Here is a 20230-nt window from a genome sequence, read left to right as displayed (position 1 = left end):
CAGGTATTTACAAATACAGAGGGTGTTGCACTAGTTTTTATACGGTAGAATTGAACAGTCTGACAGCGGTGGGGATGAAGGACCTGCGGTAGCACTCCTTCCTGCACTGAGGGTGCCTCAGTCGGCCACTGAAGGAGCTACTCAGCCCCTCTACAGTCCAGTGCAGTGGGTGAGAGGTTCTGTCCATGATGGATGTGAGCTTGGCTAACATCCTCCTCTCACACACCACCTCCACAGAGCCAAGTGGGCAGCCCAGGACAAAGCTGGCCCTCCTAACCAGCTTGTTCAGGCTCTTCCTGTTCCGCTCTGTGCTGCCTGGGGCCCAGCAGACGACAGCATGGCAGAGGCTACCACAGAGTCAGAAAGTCCTGAGCAAAGGCCTGCACACTCCAAATGACCTCAGTCTCCTCAGGAGGGGGAGGCAACTCTGAACTTCTTGTACGGGGCACTGGTGTTATGGGACCAGTCCAGTTTATTGTTGAGGTGAACAGTAAACTGGACTGGTCCCAAAACATAAGAAATAAGCCCAAGAACACCAGGCCAACCGAGAAGCATGGTAGAGGCAGCATTACAGACTAGGTTACTTCACAAAATAGATGGCAACACAAGGAAAGAATGCTGCGAGAAAATACTGAAGGAACATCTCAAGACATCAGCCTGGAAGTTAAGCTTGGCCACAAATGGGTCTCCCAATGACCTTAAGCATACAGATTGGTTACAAAGAAGTGGAAAGACAAAAATATCAATGTTTTGGAGTGGCCATCACAAAATCCAGAATATTTGTGGTCATTGCAGAAACGTTGTGTGTGAGCAAGGCAGCTTACAAACCTAAATCACTAACAGTTCAAACAGGAGAAAGGGTCAAACTCCAGGCAAACTGCTGTTCATACAGTTGAAAAGGCAATTCTACGAAATATTAAGAAAATACATGGAAACTTCTGAATTTGAAGAGAGTTAACCAAAAGTTCTCTAAGTGTATGCAGAGATATGTGTAGAAAAAGAGAAGGCAGCCACACAAATGATCCACTCACTCACAAATGCACCTAACACACATATAGTCACAGCTACAGCTGCTGTCTCCTGTTTCTCTCTCTGCAGCCCCAGCAGGGTTTGACAACAGCAGACCGGAACACGGAAACATGCAGTTGCTTGTATTTTGTACACCACAGAGGGTTCGCACAGGTGCACACACACACACACACACACACACTTCAACTTCATCCAGTTGCGTTTTCATTTTTTTCTTTCCTCCTGAGCATCTTTCCACCCCTATCTCTCCCTCCCTCATTGTTGCTCACAGTTAGATGCTTTACAATGAGCCTCTCTCTTCTTTTTCTCCTCTCCTATACTTCTCTCTGTATCCCTCGTTGCATGTTTTTTATTATTAAAGAGCTCATTTACACTCTACTTCAAAATGACATTGTTAACCCATCTGTGATGGAGGTTTAGTGGAAAGAAAACCTGCTTGCCTGTTCAACAGCTGTAGTGGAGAACATGACAGATGATATTTTTACTTTAACACCGCATACTGTGCTGAAGTCAGTAATTTCCACCATATATTTTCATCAAGGTAACAATATACTGTGTGAATACATACAGAGCTTTGCAAAACGATTTATACCCCTTGTTCTTTTCCACATCTTGCACAATTTTCTTTCCTACCATTTTGTCAGGTAAACAAACTATTACTACACCTCCCAGCATGCACTGCAGCTCTGACTTCAACGGCAGAGGTGATAAATAGGTAGCTAAAGCTAACGTTAGTTGCTATTTCAGTGTGGACCACCACTGGTCACCATGTAATGGAAGCAGTCTTGGAGAAGCAGACGCTTGCGGGCGGGTTTTTTTTCCCCTTCTCTACACTGGCTAATTCCTTGAAGAGCTTGACAAAGCTGAGAATCTTGCTGGGATAAAACAGAAGATTTACCTTCCGATTAGAGCCCTGCTTGTGGCACCACTACCCAGGTGAAGTTAAAAAAAAACCCACAGAGGTTTTTCCATGGATCAAATTTTCCTTCTTTGTTTCAGTCGACTGCCATAACATATTCTCCCCCGTTTTCGGACAAAGGAAAAGCTGTGTTCAGAGCGGTTTGAGTGGTAATTATTAAGTGCTGTTAGCCCAATCATCACAACCCCCATAGTGTATCGCTGTTATCTATTCGTAAACATTATTTTTGGTTAGAACTCATTACGTCTGAATTATGACTTTTAATTATAATTTTGATAAATATTTATAACCAGTATTCATAAATCCTTACAGTAAAGTAAAATTATACATGGTTTTCAGGTTTTAAAATCAAAATTTTAAAAGTGTGGCTTGCACTTTTATTCAGCTCCTTTACTCTGATACCCCTAAATAAATCACTCAGAGCCTCCTGTGAAGGCTTTGGTAAATTAGTGAAATTTATTTTACTAACATATTACTTTTCACAAATCTATTACTTTTTACAGGCAAAAATCTGAAAGTGCTTCACAAATAGAGAATAAATATTAAAAGACACTTAAATTTAGGGTAAGAGCAAATCAAATAATTCAAAACAAGTACAATACCATTTAACAAGACGTTAAGAAAAGCATGTTTGAATAAGAAAGTCTCCAGCTGCTTTTTAAAGTGATCCATTTGGTTAAGACCATGTAAAAACAAATGAAACTCATTCCACAGTCAAGATGAAACAGCCTGAAAATTGCAATCCCCTCGAGGTTTATACCTGGTCCTTGGGATTATGAGTAGATTTTGATTTGAGGACCTAAGGGCGTGAGTTGGGGAGTGTGGCTGCAGGAAAGCTGAACATCTTGCAGCAAAGTTGCTTTTGTTGTGGTGTTGTCATGCTTTTGGAAATCTCTGAGTAAAGGTAAATACTTTAAACCCTTCAATCATAAGGCAATTCATTTTTCTGCCCAGATTAAAATTTTTCCTCACATTCACAAAGATATCTGGCTGCATGAGCATCTGTGGCACAAACACGTGTTAGTTCTAAAAAGCATTAAGACATTAATGTCTTGGCTTTTAACCCACTGTCTGAATACATTTAGAGGCTTCCATTTTAACTGGCTGCTAGTAATATACCTGTCTTTATAAAGCTAATGCCTGACTTTATTCCTATCTGCAACGTGCCTCAGCTGACTCCATTCAAACGGCTCCAAATATGTCAACCCTTGCCTCTTGTCATTTATTTTCCTTATGAACATCTGTTGGTAAGCAGTCATAAGCAATACTTTAGCCACACATGATGCCACCGCAACAGCTGCCGTGTTAAAGTGAAAACCAGAACCAGAGAGACTCTCAGAGGGCCCAGTATGCCCTCTATTTGACACAAACTTCTCTGGTGTGGCTTTTCAAAGGTTTCCCCACAAACACAGCTGTGCAGTGACAAAGATCATCTGCAAAGATGCAGTTTACTGATGGCTAGATAGCTCAAAATACACAACAGGATATCAGGATTGAGAAGGCTAATTCTCTTAAGACTTATGCATTTAACAAAAAGTCAATGCACATTTGACTCTTTGCCCTCTTTCCTGTCTACCTACTGTCAAAAAATGAAAATAAAGGCCTCTAGTGCCTAATAAAAGAAACTGTTGATTAAATAAAACTGATTTATCTCTATCAACGTTCAATGACCAGTCTTTCACCTGTTTGCCATGTCCCATACATGGCTTGTGGCAAAATGCAAACAGGACCTCTTATGAATTTATTTTAACAATGGCTTTCTTCTTGCTTCTCTTCTATAAAGGCCAGACTTTTGGAGTGCACAGTTCATAGCTGTCCTACCGACACATTTTTACACCTGAGCAATGGTTCTCTGCAGTTCTTCCAGAGGGTTCTTGGTAACTTCTCTGGTTGATGCTCACCCTGCTCACCCTGTTAGTTTAGGTGGACATTCAGGTCTTGGTAGGTTTGCCATTCAGCCATACTCTTTCCATTTTCATTGAACAGAGTTTTCTGAGATGTTCAAAGCTAATACTGCTTTAAACTTCTTCACAACCTTCTCCCTGACCTGTCTGCTTTGTTGCTTGGTCTTCATGATGCTGTTTGTTCACTAATGTTTTCTAACAAACTTACGAGACCTCACAGAACAGCTCGATTGATACTGAGATTAAATTACACACAGGTGGACTCTAATTACTAATGAGGTGACCAGTAAAGACAATTGCCTGCACTAGATCTTATTAAGGAGTATCAGAGCACATAGGGCTAAATACATATACATCCCACAATTTTTGTCTAAAAGATATTGTTACATTCCTTCCGGTGTTTCTGTGTTCCTGCTCATCTGTATTAGCCTTCCTCCTTCAGTTGTTCTGCATTCTCCCTGCCACCAGCTGCTCCACATTTCATCTGATTAGCTCTTCTAGATCATTGGTTATTTCTCCACCCTGCATCTGCACTTGCACTCTCTGGTTTTCATTGCTCGCCACTGGATTCTTCTGTTGCCTCCGTGATTATGTTTGTCATGCCAAGCCTGTCCACGACTATTTGTCTGTCTGCAGCATGCCAGTTGCTCTACCCATGTTACGTGTCACGTGTTTCCTTGTAAGTTTTTACTTCAGTTATTAAACATCTTTCGGCTTACCATGTGGCTCTGACGCTCCTGCTTGCGCTTTGGTCCGGCAAAACCTCAGCACAACATGACACTGTGTCTGAATAAAACAATATATGTAAAACAGTTCTGTCCAAAGTCAGTGCTCAAGGGCCGGTGTCCTGCATGTTTTAGATGCTTCCTTGCTTAAGCACACCTGGTTTCCATCAATGTCTGATTAACAGGCTTTTGCTGAAATGCAATCACCTGAATCTGGTGTGTTAAAGCAGGGAAACATCTAAAACATGCAAGACACTAGCCCTTGAGGACCGACTTTGGACACCCCTGATGTAATAGGTTAATTAGACTCTGTTAGAAGATACAAAATCAGGCTGAAATAAATGAAACAATTGTGTCTTTTGATTTAGAAATATCAAGTGAAATGTCTGTCAATATTTTGTTCTGCTAACTGGAATGATAACATAATACTAGTGTAGCAGAACTAGCCAAGAGGCTCTAACATAACTGAGATCAGTGTTTTCTCGAAGACACACCTGATTTTAAAAAGGTGTTTAAAAACCACACAATATCTATTGGACAAAACTGAAATAAAATACATTTTAAGATGATAATAGGAGAAAACCTTAAACTGTTCAGAATCAATTAAGTCATTTAATGGGAAATAAGCTCTTTGCATTCTGAAACAATCACTTCCTGTAAACAGTAATTTACCAGACCTGGCACAAAATAAGCTGAATAAATTTAGTAGAATGATTTGTGTTGCATGTAGAGGTGAGGGGGAACTGCTAATTGAATTTAAATATTCACTTCTTGTGGATCATTAAGTTTTTTATTTTCCTAATTTGTTACATTGGTTTCATAAATGCAACACAAAATCATTTGTTAATTTTAATGAATTAGGCTGGGTTTTTTCCACTGCACAGAAAACTATGAAACATATGCATCTAATCAAAATCTTTAGAGTGGTGAAGAAACCCGAAGTATTTGCATTTCATCCCGCTAGGTTGTAACAAGGTTTAAGTAGAACACAAAACAACTGCAAAAAGGAGAAAGAAGAGGAAGAGATAAAACAACTAGAGTTGAGGATCTGCTTGTGTCCATGAAGACACACTTTTTGTGTCCTCCCACACCACAAATTTGTCTTGTGGAAGAGGTTCCTTCATGAGCTGACAGCTTTTTCCTTAGGTGGAACAAGGAAGCTATTGGATGTGCAGGGTTATCAAACTGCAGCTGTCTATGTGGAAATGTTACATCAGACACCCATCTTGACCCAAAGGTCTGAGTCTTTAAGCAGGACAAAACTGCAGTTCACAACACCCATCTGGTAAAAGACTGAAAAAAAAACTTTTGTCTTTGCGCAATCCTGCATCTTCCCCTGCTCTAAATCTCATTAAAAACATTTGGGGAGGATGATAAGAGAGATTTACAAAACTAGTTCTCAGTTCTATGCTGTGATTGCTCTTTTATTAATTAAAAATTCGTACTTCAAGTCCAATAAAATGCATTCATTTTTTTCCACAGACAAGTGAAAATTATAAGAAATTACTATTTGTTGTGTTTATTTTCCTCACAAAGTATTATTCTAAATAGCCAACTTTAAGTGTTCAGAGTTCTAAATAAGAGGCATAGGTACAACATTACAACCTGGCTCATGGGCTGTAAAATAAGAAAGAAACTGAAGAAATATCAGGAAATATGGGCTTTATTGTAGAAAAAAAAACACTAAAGACAAAATAATATAAAAACTAAAATATGTGCCAACTTAGCAGAGGTATCAAATCTATGACAACACAAGTTGGCCCAGATATTGACAACATCACATGTAAAGCCAAAGACCATTGTGTAGACATCTCCAGACAACCTTACAGGTTATTCAGGTCCAGAGGATTTTAACAAAGGCAAGTTTTCATCTTGAGAAAAATCTTGAAAAATGCACAAAGACAGCAGACAAGACAAAACTAATCCTAACCTCGTGTGTCAACAATGTAGAAACACTGATGGCTATGAATAAATCAGATATAGTTCTGATTATTTATACCAGTGATTAACATTCAAAAGAAAAACAGTGAAGTTTTCCTAAAAGACTATTTTGTGCAAACAAGACTAAGTCTGGACAGAGCTGCTACAGAAACTCTGCAGGCTGATACTGTTATTTGTTTACTCTAAAGTATTATTAGCACAACTCCTCTTTAGAAATTCATAACAGCTATCAGGCAAAGTGACAGGAGAAGGGAGAAAATTAGAAATCAAGCATTTCCTCTATGTGCCATACAGATGACATGGTAAGAAAGACATCAGAATAACAGGAACAGTTGAACAGAATAAAAATAAGATGTTAGAGCTGTGCTACACTTAGGTCGGGGAGTACATAACGGAAAAGGAGAGGGAAGAATCCGATTGGCTGAAATTACTGATGTTGGGCCCAGCCATCGGAGAACAAAAAACTGAACTGCACACACAGAACAAAAAATACTGGTGAAATACATTTCCCAGCATGCTCTGTGGTACCATCATACTGGGGCATGATGATCTCCTAGAAAGGAGGGATTTCCATACAGCTGAAGGTCCTGCTTATAGGGGTGAAACCATGCATGGAGCAGCCCTTTATGTTACTTTATGTATAGGAGAGACCTCCACGTATGAAGGTCTTGAGCCAGCTGATCGAGTGAAAAGAATAAGTGGTTTTCCCCCACTGCCTGAAAGAAAGCATCGAAACTGCAGCTACATGCAGTGAGTGTGAGCATACCAGTCCCGAGCAACCACTAATAAAGAGAGCAGCTGCTACAGTTCTCTGGCCCATTAGACATTCCATAATTCCACGTTTCACCGTTAATCAGGACGGTCCAAGTAAGAGGTTGTGTCTGGGCAGAGATAATTAGTTTAGAATAAAACAATTTAGAAAGTGTTTATTTCATTGGGGGTTTTTTTTGTTGCTGTTGTTGTACTTTACATTTTTAAGGCCAGAGCAGGCCCGAGAGCAAGCCGGAACCAAGGCTATCAGTGCTACAACTTTATTTAAATGAGTGGTTTGAGCACTTGTTGTCTGGACACATTAACTTTTTCCGTTTTGTCTGTTTTCTCTTCCTCTCCTCTCTCTAACCTGAATGAAAATATGTCAGCATAGCCCTAGATTTGAGTTGGTTATGACTGCTAATGCCAATGCTAGCCACTGCTACCACTAGCTGGGTTAACTGAGCCGCTGAGTCGGGATGTTACATCACCTCACCTTCCATTTTTCCGCCATCATGTGAATCCATACATGTTATTTTGCGTTATTTTGTCTTTGTAGTGGCAGGCTGATTAACACAGCATTATGAATCAATTGTCAGTGAATGCCTACCAGCTGTTGTTCACTGTTAGCTAAAGAGATAATATGGCCTCCTTCCCAAATCCTCATAACTCAGCTTGGGTGTGCTGCATGCATATTCACACTGAACTGTCATATTACTACACTGTTCTTTTATTAGCATTTCTGTTTTATACTTTACCCAATGTTACCATTAATTATTCTTTAATATGATGAGTTTTTAGTTTCTTTTTATTCTTTTATCTTTTTTCCCCTGATAATCAGGTGGTGCTCCGACTTGTTGGTATTAATTAAAAAACACTAACTTTATTAGTAATTCCCATTGGTATTTATTAATAGTTATTCATAGCCAAACCAAATTATTGTTCCACAATACTGTTGAAATGCAGTATAAATAAATAATGGGGGGGTTAGCAACAGTGATGTAACAAGAGCAATGATTATGTGTGAGTGTTTTAAATGCCTGCAGGAACAGACTCGGAGCAGATTAAGGAAACATTAACTTCTTCCTCGGAGCAATTTATCTTGAGGCACAATTTAAGAACACATTAAGTTTCTTATGCAATCAGAACAATATGCAGTTAAGCTAAATTTTTAATGCTAAATTCAATCTAGAAATATTTGTTTTCTTATGCTCTAATTAATAACACAAATATGATTACAATGTTCATAGTCAAAAATAACCATTCGTTCTGATCCATATTATCAAGTGCTTCCTCAAAGCATTCCTGCAATGGACATCTTGTGTAAATACAAAAAGCCGTTTTTAAATGTTGATTTAATTTAAGTAAGCTATCAAACCAACATAACATGTTTGGATGAAAGGTTGACTGCATAACCTGTATGCTTAAACATAAGGTCACAAAGTGATGGACGAGAGCAGAACTGATTGTTCCTTTGATTATGGCAAAGCAGCCCCAGACCATCACACCACCACCACGTTTGACTGTAGGGTCGATGTTCTTTTTCTGAATGGTAGAAGGTCAGCCAGCTCGCCTTGAGGCAGAATGTTGCACGTCTTTTCTTCCCAAAATAAATTCCCCTGGAAATTGCATTATAAATATTTCGTTCATTCTTGAATACAACGGCGTTAGATGATGTTAGGATGAGATTCCCTCACTTCCAAGTTCGTAATGTAAAAACCATCATTGTTGGGTTGAAAGTTATCAAGAGAGTGAGCTCCACTCATGCTTCATATGTTGATCAGATCCATGTCAGGAACATATAAAATAAATTAGCTTTATTAAGTTTACAATACACGTACTTCATGTAATATAAAAAAGTAAAACCATTGACTTAAATCACTATCTATAGGCATAGAAAGTGAAAAGAAAAAGACTTCATGTAACTGATGTTTTCTGTAGTTGTGACTGATGAGACTGAAACTATTATTCAATTCTTATTTAAGGGAAGAAAAAAAATCACAAGGTCACATTTAATGTTGTTTTTTGAAAGAACACAAAAGGATGTAGCAGGCTCAGGATTTGTAATTTAAAAAGGTGGGTATGTAAGTTAGGTATTTTGTTGTCTTATTTAGCGTGGTTGCTCATAATCGCTATTCTTTCCCCAGATTTATCTACCTGAAACACTTTCACTATGACTTCATGAATATAATAAACCCGTTCCTAACGTTCATAACGCAACAGAGAATTGTAAAACAGCACTATCTATCCTTGTTTCAGTAAGGGTGCTTATGTTTTCTGAGCTATCAGTTCATATATTGGTTCCCAGTAAAAACACCCCAGATTAACAGACTTTCTTTATTTTATAACAATGCTCTTCTCTCCTCCTGCCAGTGACTCAGATCAGTATCAGTCCCCTTTTTTGAGGGATGTTTAAATTCTGCAAAAAGGAGGTTTAAATTTAGAAGTTGAAGCATGCAAAAAAGAGTCATATTGGTTTTGTGGCCACCTTTAGTGGGTGTTCTTGGTAAAATGGCATGAGGTGAGCCCCTTCTTTGCCCTAAACCCTCCACTCCCCACTGCAAAAAAGTCAGTTTTATTATGCAGCTTAAAGAACCATTAAAAACGGTACCATGACTCAAACGGAATCACTAAGAACAGGCCCAGGTCCTGCTGCCATGGACCATGACCCATATCATGTCAAAAAAACAAAAACAATACTACTTACATGGCCACGACACCGTGTGTAACATATACCTGTAAAGAAATCAGAACTACTATCCTAAATTAACCATAGGTACTGAAAACACAGCATGCATTGGATTCTCATATTGGGAATAGTAAATGTCAGTTGGTAGTTGTACCACTTTGGTGAAGATTGAAATAACAACTACAGGATGGATTGTCATGAATAGCGATACAGACATCTGTGGTCCACAGAGCATGAATCCTAATGATGCTTTTCATCCTGCTAATTTATGCTTCCTGCCTTCCTCGCCCCTCCATCTTCTGGCTGTGTCAGAAAAAAACCAATCTCCCTCCACCATCATGAAGGATGTTCCAATCTTTTAAATGTGTTGTAGAGATACAGATGTAGCTCAAGATGGAGGATTCCCAGGTCTCTGGTGTGGAGGAGTATTTTTCTTTTTACTTTTGTAAATGAAAGATTTTCTTTAATATTTCCAATTAATGAACACCCTTTTTAGCATTGTTATAGGTTCTATTTTTTTCCATTATATATTATGATTTAAAAGCTTATGAAGAAGTTGTAGAAAATAATAGTCTGTTATTAGTCCTATAGATGTCAGTCTTTTAATTATATCAGACAGTTCATAATTGGAATTTATAACCCCATATTTTTGTTTGTTCTGTGGTTAACCCGATACAAATATTTTAAATTCAGGATGGCCAATATTTTAGGCTAATTCAATAGATCATATTTTGTCAGTCTTTCTGTTGCAACAATTTTCTCAAACATTTTTAGCTCATATTTGCACTACATAAGCTATAAGCAGAACATCACAAAGGAGATGACATTGATTGGGACTCACAAATCTGATTAAGTGCACAGAGCTCAGTTCACTTGTTTAGAAAGTGTCAGTAAAGATATTCCCATCTTATGTCATTTCTGATGTCACAGTCAGCATCACCTCCAGTCCGGTGTTATCAACGTTTTAACAATGCGTTTTTTTTCACCATCGTTCATAACAATGAGTCTGTGAGGGTGTTGCAGATGGAGAGTGAACCAGAGAGTACATTCAGTTTGTACACAACAGCAGTGTGTGTGAGGCTGAGCTCCCAGCTGTTAAATATTTACATGCAGGAAGTATTTAGAGAGCTAGCCAACATGAGGTTTTTTAAGGGATTTTAGGATGTATGATAGCAGTCCTTTTTGTGCATCATTTGGAATTTACAGTTTAAAAGAAAAGGGCCTTTCTCCGGGCATCTCCTGTCAGGAAGATGTTCATTGTAATCCTTAAGAGTGCAGCTTTTCACAGGACAAGAAATACCAGTGGGTCCATAGAGCACACCCACGCTTCTGTTGTGCATAAGTGGAATTAATGAACTATATTAACACTTTAAAACTAGATGATGTCAACTAGTTATTTGAAGTGTGTGTAACATTTCCAACAGACCTATCATTCTATCACACTGAAATAAATGCTAGACAAATCCACACTCAATTGCATCCTTTTGTGACTTACGTGACTTTAATAAAGCTCCATTTGTAACACAGCTCTAAAAGTAAAAAAAATGAGTAGAGTTTGTGGATCACTAAGTCCTGTCATGTCTTTGATGTGGTCCCGGTTTGAGTACATGTATACTGGGATCAAGGCTGTGGAATTCAGGGGTGTCCAAAGGCACCATGGCAGGGTACCTTTCTGTAACAGTACTGAGTCAAACTTTTTTCCCTTTATATAAGATCAACTGACTGCAGGGTTTCCACTACATGTAATTGATCGTGGCGCACCGCAACGGCAATATAAAAGGCGCCACACCTTCAAAATAATGTTGTTTTTTTTAAGTACACACACACTTATATATATATATATTAAATTGACCTCCGGTAATAAAGTAAAAAACCTTGGTGTTACTTTTGACCAGGACATGTCATTTAAATCCCATATTAAACAGGTTTCTAGGATTTCCTTCTTTCACCTCCGGAACATTGCCAAAATTAATGAAAATTAAAAAGAGAGATCATATTTCACCTATTTTAGCTTCCTTCATTGACTCCCTGTTAAATCCAGAATAGAATTTAAAATTCTCCTCCTCACATATAAAGCCCTTAATGATCTAGCTCCTTCATACATCAGAGATCTGATTGTTCCATATGTTCCTAACAGAGCACTTCGTTCTTAGACTGCAAGTTTACTGGTGGTTCCTAGAGTCTCTAGAAGTAGGATGGGAGGCAGATCCTTTAGTTATCAGGCTCCTCTCCTGTGGAACCAGCTGCCAGTTTTGGTCCGTGAGGCAGACACCCTGTCTACTTTTAAGGTTAGGCTTAAAACTTTTCTTTTTGATAAAGCTTATAGTTAGAGTGGCTTAGATTATCAGGGAGGGAGCCTTCCTCCCTCCCTGTTGGTTGGAGTAAGGAGGAGTCAGGTTTAGCCTAAACCGGCTCAGTTATGGTTGAGGTGCAAACACACCCTCCATTTCTGCTACCTGTATGACCCCTTCTCTTTTCCAATGGTTATAATCAGTCTGACAGAGAGAGGTATCCCAATCCTTGTGGTTTTTAGTATAACAATGACCATCAGTGGGACCCTTTGTGGGGTTCCTTGAGACGACATTGTTGTAAATAAGCGCCGTTTAACTAAATAATCTGAACTGAAACTATCTGTGTAGTTATGCTGCTATTGGCTTAGGCTGCTGGAGGACATAATGACCACTTTCACCCTCTTCGCTACATTCTCACACTACTCTCCAATTTGGCATTATTTGCTGTTATTTCAGCTTTTAACCTTGTTCTCTCTTTTCTCTTCCTAGAAGCTACACCTGGCCTGGCTCTGTGTCCACCTGTGACACCTTTCTGGAGAGGGGAATCGTCCGAGCTTCTGCTGGCAACAACTTAATGCTCACCCTCTACCAATGATCCACATAGCCCTGTCTTTCAGTGTTTAACCCTTTCTCTCTCCTAGACATGGTGATTGACTGAGCTTTACTGTAACTAACTCTATGTGCTCTCTTTCAGACTCTAACCTTGAAAACTGGCTCAGAGTTTATCTGTTCTTTCTTTCTAGGTGAAACAACTAAAGGAGCTACATCCATTAACATTTACTTTTCCTTCCCATAGAAAGGACTCCTGGATCAGTGCTTCTTTGTTCTTTTTGTGTCTCTGCTCTGTTCTCTCTAACCCCTAGTCGGTTGTGGCAGATGGCCGCTCACACTGAGCCTGGTTCTGCTGGAGGTTTCTTCCTGTTAAAAGGGAGTTTTTCCTCTCCACTGTCGCTACATGCATGCTCAGTATGAGGGATTGCAGCAAAGTCAACGCCAGTGACTGTCCACTGTCTCTACATGCTCATCCGGGAGGAGTTAATGCTGCAAGTCATTGACTGGATGCAATCTGCTGGGTTTCCTTAGATAGAAAAACTTCCAATTTGAATAAATAACTGAATCTGACTGCACTGTTCAATGGTTAGGATTAATTGGAATGTATGTACCTGACTGTTGTGAAGTGCCTTGAGAAAACATGTGTTGTGAATTGGCGCTACATAAATAAAACTGAATTGAATTGAATATATATATAGAGAGAGAGAGTTTGGAGCAGACATATGTTGCATTTGAATGACAACAATGTAGTTAATTAATATAACTTTTACCGTAATGCGTAATGTTCCATGTTTCAGATACGTTTTAAATAGCACAACGTAACATCACTCATTCAAAGAACGTCCACCACTGGTCCTTCTCCTCCATTTAACGTACCATAACTCAAATGGTAATCATCCCTCATTAGCAAAGAGCCTGGGGAGATTAGCAAACTTGTCAAGGACAATATGGATCAAATACCGAAACTAATTTGTTCAACACCTGCTTGAGCCCCCCTGGAGCTATAGCCCTTGCCCTGCACCATTAACCCTCAAAACACAAATAAGGCAAAATCAAAATATTCACCATCAGCATACGATTTCTCACCTCTTCCTCAGAAGTTCTGCTCTGCAGTTTAAGCACACTGCCTTCTCATAGACCTTCAAATATTATTCATTCAGTTTAGTAAACCTAACCTTTGCCTTACTTTATGGCTCTCATGTGTTCATGCTAAACCTCCTACCGCAACAGTTTCCATACAGAAACCAACAGAAAACCCTATCCCTACATACTCTGAGTGAATCAAAGTGAAAAAGGCAACAGCAGGATCATCAAGGCCCTGAGATCCAATTGGCTACACTCTCATTTTTCCAATGGAGTTGGCTAACCACCACTGTAGGTTATTATAGATTTTCTGTCTCCTCTTCACACATCAAAGACTATTACTAAATGCTTCCCTTGGTAATGAATCATGGGAAACTAATAAATCGTGTTTATGTGTAGAGGGCATCCAACCTGGGATAGGAGTTCCTGGATTATGTCTAATAGTTTTATGCTTTAACACAGTGTGTAAAAATTTGATAAACAGCATAACTGATTTCTCTTGACCCTTTTTGAGGCATCTTACTGTTTTAATCCTTGTTTTTATTCAAATGATTTGAGAATAAGTAGACACTATTCATGAATGAAAAAGATAATCACTAAAACAAACAATTACAAAAAGTACAGAAACTTTAGTTGCATACTAAACATCAGATATTGCAAGGGTTCGTTTGTCTTCTATGTCCCTTCTGGAACTTATAGTAAAAGAATAGAAAGCCTGCTGTCAAATTTGAGGAAATGTATCATTGCAATTCAACAATACCTTTCAAAATACCAATTTGTCAGAATGAGCAACAAATGAAAAAAAGTCAAACTTTTAAATGAGTTCATATGCATTTTTCAAGTAAAAACTACAAAAGATTCCACACTCACGTTTCCAGTGTTCCCAGTCCTTCACCTTAAAATACAAATTACATAAGTTTAAAATAAATTTATGGCAAATATGTTTCTGCTAGCGAGGTGGAAGAGAGGACAAACACAAGGTAGGAGAAAAGGTAGGTAACAGAAATAAAAAGTTTGTAGACCATGAAGATGCAAGGCTAGAAGGACATAGCAAAGAAGGACACTAGAAAGGAAAGAAGATTCGAAGAAAGGAGGGGAATCACTAAAACGGCAGGAATGAAGAAGGAACAACAACTTCTAGACAACAGGAGATAAAGTCTGGAAATACAAATATTTCATATTCTTATTTGCTTTCTCCCATACTTTTCTAGACCTGAAAAATAAAGAAATCAAATCGCATACGTTTCTAGACTGCCAGGAACCCTACTAGGATTATCTGACCACAACTGCTAAAAATTAAAAGGAAATGTTTAATTGTCTTTTGATTCTCTTTCAGTGAGCAACATAAGCAATTCGTGGTCAGTTTCAAGACTGAAAGATTTTCAACGTTACTATCAGTCATTTATACTCTTCCCTTTTCTTCCTCTGAACTTTGGCTTCTTTATCTCCCTTCTCCTGCTCTGAAAAGCTCCTTTGTACCTTCTGATCTATTGTGCTGCAGCAATGCCTTCATCAAAGTGAAGGAAAAGGTTGAGGAGAGAGTTCATCATGTACTACAGCATGCAGACAACTCTGTGTGTGTGTGTGTGTGTGTGTGTGTGTGTGTGTGTGTGTGTTCCTGTCTTGGCATCACAGTGAGAACCATTTTCCCGATTTCACCATCAAATTGAGGACCGTTTGTACCAAAGTGAGGACATTTTGCTGGTCCTCACGAACTATTTTGCTAACGGTTAGGTTTAGGACTAAGGTGTGAATTGGGTTTAGGTTAAGGTTAGGGTTAAGCATGCACTGGTAATGGTTAGGTTTAGGGTTATTGTCAGGGTTAGGTCATAGAAAGGGTTGAAAATGACTGAAAATCAATGGAAGTCAATGGGAGTCAACACATGGTCCTCACTACATATAGCAAAACAAGAGTGTGTGTGCGTGTGTGTTTCACTCTGGCACCAATGAGAAAGGCTTATTAAGACCTTTCTTCATGCAGTCAGTCTCATTTATAATTTTAATCAGCTTTATGCAAACAGATCCATTCTTACCAAAGTTGCTGAAAACGTCACAGTGATGGCGAAATGATTACAAGACAATCATTAAAAAGCCAAAGCAAAACAAACATGTGATTGTTGGGGTTTCTGGGTATGAGTGTTTTTGTTCTGCCTGCTTTTGTCTGTTTAGTCCCTAGAAGGCGCTGGTGACCGTGGTGTGAGGAGACAGGTGTATTCCATTCCCAATGATTATCCCTGGAGTATTTAAGCAGGACGCGGCCAGCATCTCATTGCTCAAGTGTTAGCCAACCGTAGTACAAGCTCAAGCCAAGTATCCTTATAAAGAATCTAAGTTTAAACCTCGTCTAACCTGTTTGTGTCCTCTTCTACAGTACTATGCCGGAGACGACCTGAACTATACCCAGACTTGCCTCCGGCTGACTACTCCAAGTGTTACCTTGCTTCTCGGACTACTGGTGATGCCTGAACGACTACAAGCCGCTACCAAGCTGTGGATCAACCGGATTTATTCACCAGCTGGCCGCTACCTAGCTTCCTCCACCACAAACCTCTTCCAGCAAACCCTGTCCACCCTCCACCACACTCCACATCCTACACCTGACGCAGACATTGCAGAGCCAAGGTTCGTATCCCAAGATCAAGAGACTAAGGCAACCTTCGGACCTACCTTTGTTGTTCAAAGCTGCTTCCAGTTCCCTGCATTACTCTCCTCCTGGCGGTTCACATTCCAAACCTAGTAAGACACAGTATTCAGTCAGTTTCTACTTTAAGACCATTACTCACATTCTGTTTTCTTCCATACAGTTGGCGAGTTTCCCTACTGGTACAGACCGGGCACCATCTTATCTTATAATAAACATATTAAATTATTCAGATTCTCCTGAGTGTTTTCTGCATGTGGGTCAAGTCAGTTCCTAAAACAATGACAGCGATAAACTGAAATATAAAAGAGAAGCATAAAGGGAAAAGCAAAAAGACAACATGTTTACCTTCATTATTCATTCTCATAAAAAATTATTGGAAGATTACTGAGATACCAAAAGTTGATAAGAGAATGGTGTTCAGCCTGAGTGAATGGTTTCTTCACTGAGTTGAGGAAATAAGATCTGCTGATTTGCAATAAGAGCTTGAATCCAGCTCAACAGACAGATAAAGTTTGTTTTGCCACAGTACTATGTTGCACCACGAAACCTGATCTGATTCAGTCAGTTTATGCCAATCTAAACACTAAATATTTAAATAGTAAAAAGTACTTCCAGCATGAGGGGCCTCAGAGAAATCACTTGCAAAAGAATGCGGTAAACTTCCTGCCGTATGATGGAGTGGACCTGTCCAGTTATATACCTTGCAGGCCATTGAGCACTGACTGCTAAAGGTACTGCAAAGCAAGTTTACTTTCATAACATCATTCATTCACAAGGTAATCCAAAGTGCTTTACAGGGGACCAAAGGAAAGACAGGAAGAAAATAAAACAGAAGCATTAAGTCATCGCATAAAAGAAAAAGATGTAAAAATACAGATATTAAAGACATAAAAGAATCAAATGCTTCAAACACTTTATAAGTTAAATTGATCAAAAACTGCAGTAAACAAAAATGTTGTCGGTCCTGATTTAAAGGAACAAGCAGTTTCTTCACACCTCAGGTTTTTAGGGAGTATTTTAGAGCTGAGGAGAATAGAAACTAAATGCTGCCTCACCTTGTTTAGATCTGGTCTTGGGAAATCTGAGTAAGCATGTCTCTAAAGACCTGAGGAATCTGAATGGTTCATACTTGAGAAGCAACTCAGAAATCTATTTCTGCCCATGACCATTTAGTGCTTCGTAGACCAATGGCAGAATTTGTATATCTATTCTTTAACAAACAGGGAGCCAGTGCTCAATTGTGATACGATCCATTTTTATGGTGTTGGTCAGGTCTCTGGCAGCACCATTTTGGATGAGCTGCAGCTGCCTGACTGATGCTTTACATAGACCTGTAGAGACACTGTTGGAGTAATCTAACCTACTGAAAATAAAGGACCAGATTTTATGTCTCCTGTTTTGACAGGAAACCCTTTATGTTTTTAGGATGATGTGTAAGCTGATTTACTAATAGATTTTATGTTGTTTTAGAAATTCAGATGCGAGTTCAAAACTATACCCAGGTTTTTTGCATGCCATTGTGTCTTGCTAAAGACAGAAGCAAGCCCTGGACAGGATTAGAAACATATAGAAGATGCATGAATGGATGGATGTTAACCTTCTTACTTCAAACCTGAACACAACTGAAAAGAACAAGTTGTAAAAGTGACAATTTATGTTCTTTAAGTTAAAAACAGTAAATCTGCCGTCAATGCAGTACAAGTGAAATTTGTGTACAATAGTCAGGATCAGATAAAAGATTAAGAAGACGAGGGAGGATAAGTAGCGGGAGGGTAAACACTGAATGAGGAGAAGCCATTGAACTGCCTGCAGAGACTGCAGGGGAAAAAAAGCCAAAACTGGTCAAAAACACAAACCCTCAAGCAGGAATTCCTCAAAATCCAAAAACTGACACACAACCCAGAACTTCATGACACCAGGAAACTGTCCAAGAGTAGCAGTAACCCTGAACAAAATTTAAACCTCTTTTAACACTGGCACCATTAACCATTGTTTATCCCCATTAATAAAGATTTGCTGGTTTATTTAGACCTACTGTTATGGTTGTATTGTATTTTCCTTCTGCTAATAATATGAACTGGTGTCAGTTAACTAGAAGGCTAAGTAGGTAAATTCATGTGAGGATTGCACACTAATGCAGCTTCTAGACCTGCTCATTTGAACTGGATCAAACTGATTCAACCATCAATTTATTTTCAGATAAAATGTTCAGTATTGTGTGTTTTTTGCCTCTGAATACTAATTAATCTGAATCACTGTGAGTGGAAGGTGTAAATAAACAGCACATCCAGCTTTAATAACTTTAAACTGCATGGTGGAAACCTAACACCTAATTGACGAAATAATTTACCCTTTTAAGATCAATTAGCTTCCGGTGTCGTATACACAATACGATTAAAAGTCCCACTGTGATCGGGCACAGTGGGTATAAATATTTTGCTGGGTTTCCATTGTGTTTTGCTTCATTAAAGGTTTACAATTCCTCTCGGGCACGTTTTTTGGGAAAAAATGACAGATTTGCCGGAAGAAAGCTGTGTGTGGACGTACTTTGTCTACATTGTTCTTAGCATACTTCAACACATCTATAGTAAGCGATCCATTTGCACTTGGACAACTCGAAATGCCTGTGTTAATGCTCACCAGTTTTTAACCATGCTACAAATTGAGGAAATACTTCATCTAATGTGCATAATTTGCATAAAACTATTGAACTAATCCTCTAATTATCTAAAGATAAACCTTACAAACACCATTTTTTCCTTTGCTTACAGAGAATCATCTATAATATAGCCAGTTTTATTGCATGTCAAATAACTGGCATCGGTGTTGCAAAAGCCTCAAGTGACAGAATATTTATCCATCCTCAAGAAATCCTGTGGAGGAGCCAACCACATGCAGCAAGACTAATTAATGCAAAGAAGACATACCTAAAATACACAGAGACTTTACCACACAGACAGTTTATGAGAAGCTGGGTGAGAGATCAAAGTAGCAATAGAAAAGTGTCTTAAGATCGAGACAGAGCTGAGAAGTAAGATACAAGATGCAAAGAAGCGAGACAAAAGAGGACAAAGTAACAAGACAGATAGGGAAAACAGAAAAGCAAAATGAGACAGATGAAATAGTCAAAACCAAATTACCTGAGAGGAAGACACACACTGTCAAATATTCAAAAGCAGGCGTTTTTTCAGATCTTGGGTTGATAGGTAGAAAAGCTCCCCTGAGTGGAAGAGAGATAGGGCTTTAAAAAAAAAAGGCAGTGACAAGAGCTGTTAAATGTTCAAAGTGTAGAGGGGAGGAAAATGAGAGAGGGAAAAATGTAAGGCAGACTGTGACAAGAACTTTAAAGAAGGAATTAAAGCAGCTGGCATAATGAAGGAAAAAAAAATATTAGGTGTCAACACTTTCCACTCTAGATTTGTGTTTATCGCCCAAGGGGACAGCTGCACTTCAAATGTCTACTTTAAGATATTGAGATATCTCAAATAATTTTTTCCCACAGCTAAGTACTGAAGCTATTGTGTTATTTTATCCAATGACTAAAAGCTAGAAAGCCTTAAAAAAAAGACTGTCCTGTGCAAAACATGTAAGGATGTGGCCCCCTAGTGTCATTTTTTAAAAAGTTAACAGCTGGTTCCTGACCAAATTACTGATCCCTAATCAGCTCCCTGATTATAGTGCTAGACTGTGTAGATAATTTAAC

The 20230-nt window shown here is 38.8% G+C and overlaps 1 long non-coding RNA gene across 3 annotated transcripts in view; it reads right to left on the bottom strand.

The window, feature by feature from the left end:
• LOC124875993 overlaps positions 1–19751 on the bottom strand; it is a 113007-nt gene extending 93256 nt beyond the window's left edge. For 2 of the 3 annotated variants that reach the window (XR_007040181.1, XR_007040182.1), the window contains exons 1-3: positions 19668–19751; positions 16551–16616; positions 14754–14778 (exon numbers count right to left, since the gene is read on the bottom strand). This is a non-coding gene — a long non-coding RNA (uncharacterized LOC124875993). The remainder of the gene's footprint in view (positions 1–14753; positions 14779–16550; positions 16617–19667) is intronic. The other variant, XR_007040183.1, reaches the window with a different exon arrangement.
• Between the last annotated feature and the right edge of the window lie 479 nt (positions 19752–20230).

Source organism: Girardinichthys multiradiatus, chromosome 11 (genome assembly GCF_021462225.1).
Source record: "Girardinichthys multiradiatus isolate DD_20200921_A chromosome 11, DD_fGirMul_XY1, whole genome shotgun sequence".
Lineage (NCBI taxonomy): Eukaryota > Metazoa > Chordata > Actinopteri > Cyprinodontiformes > Goodeidae > Girardinichthys > Girardinichthys multiradiatus.
Note: the sequence above shows the minus strand (reverse complement) of the source record. Positions and strands in the feature narration are given on the sequence as shown.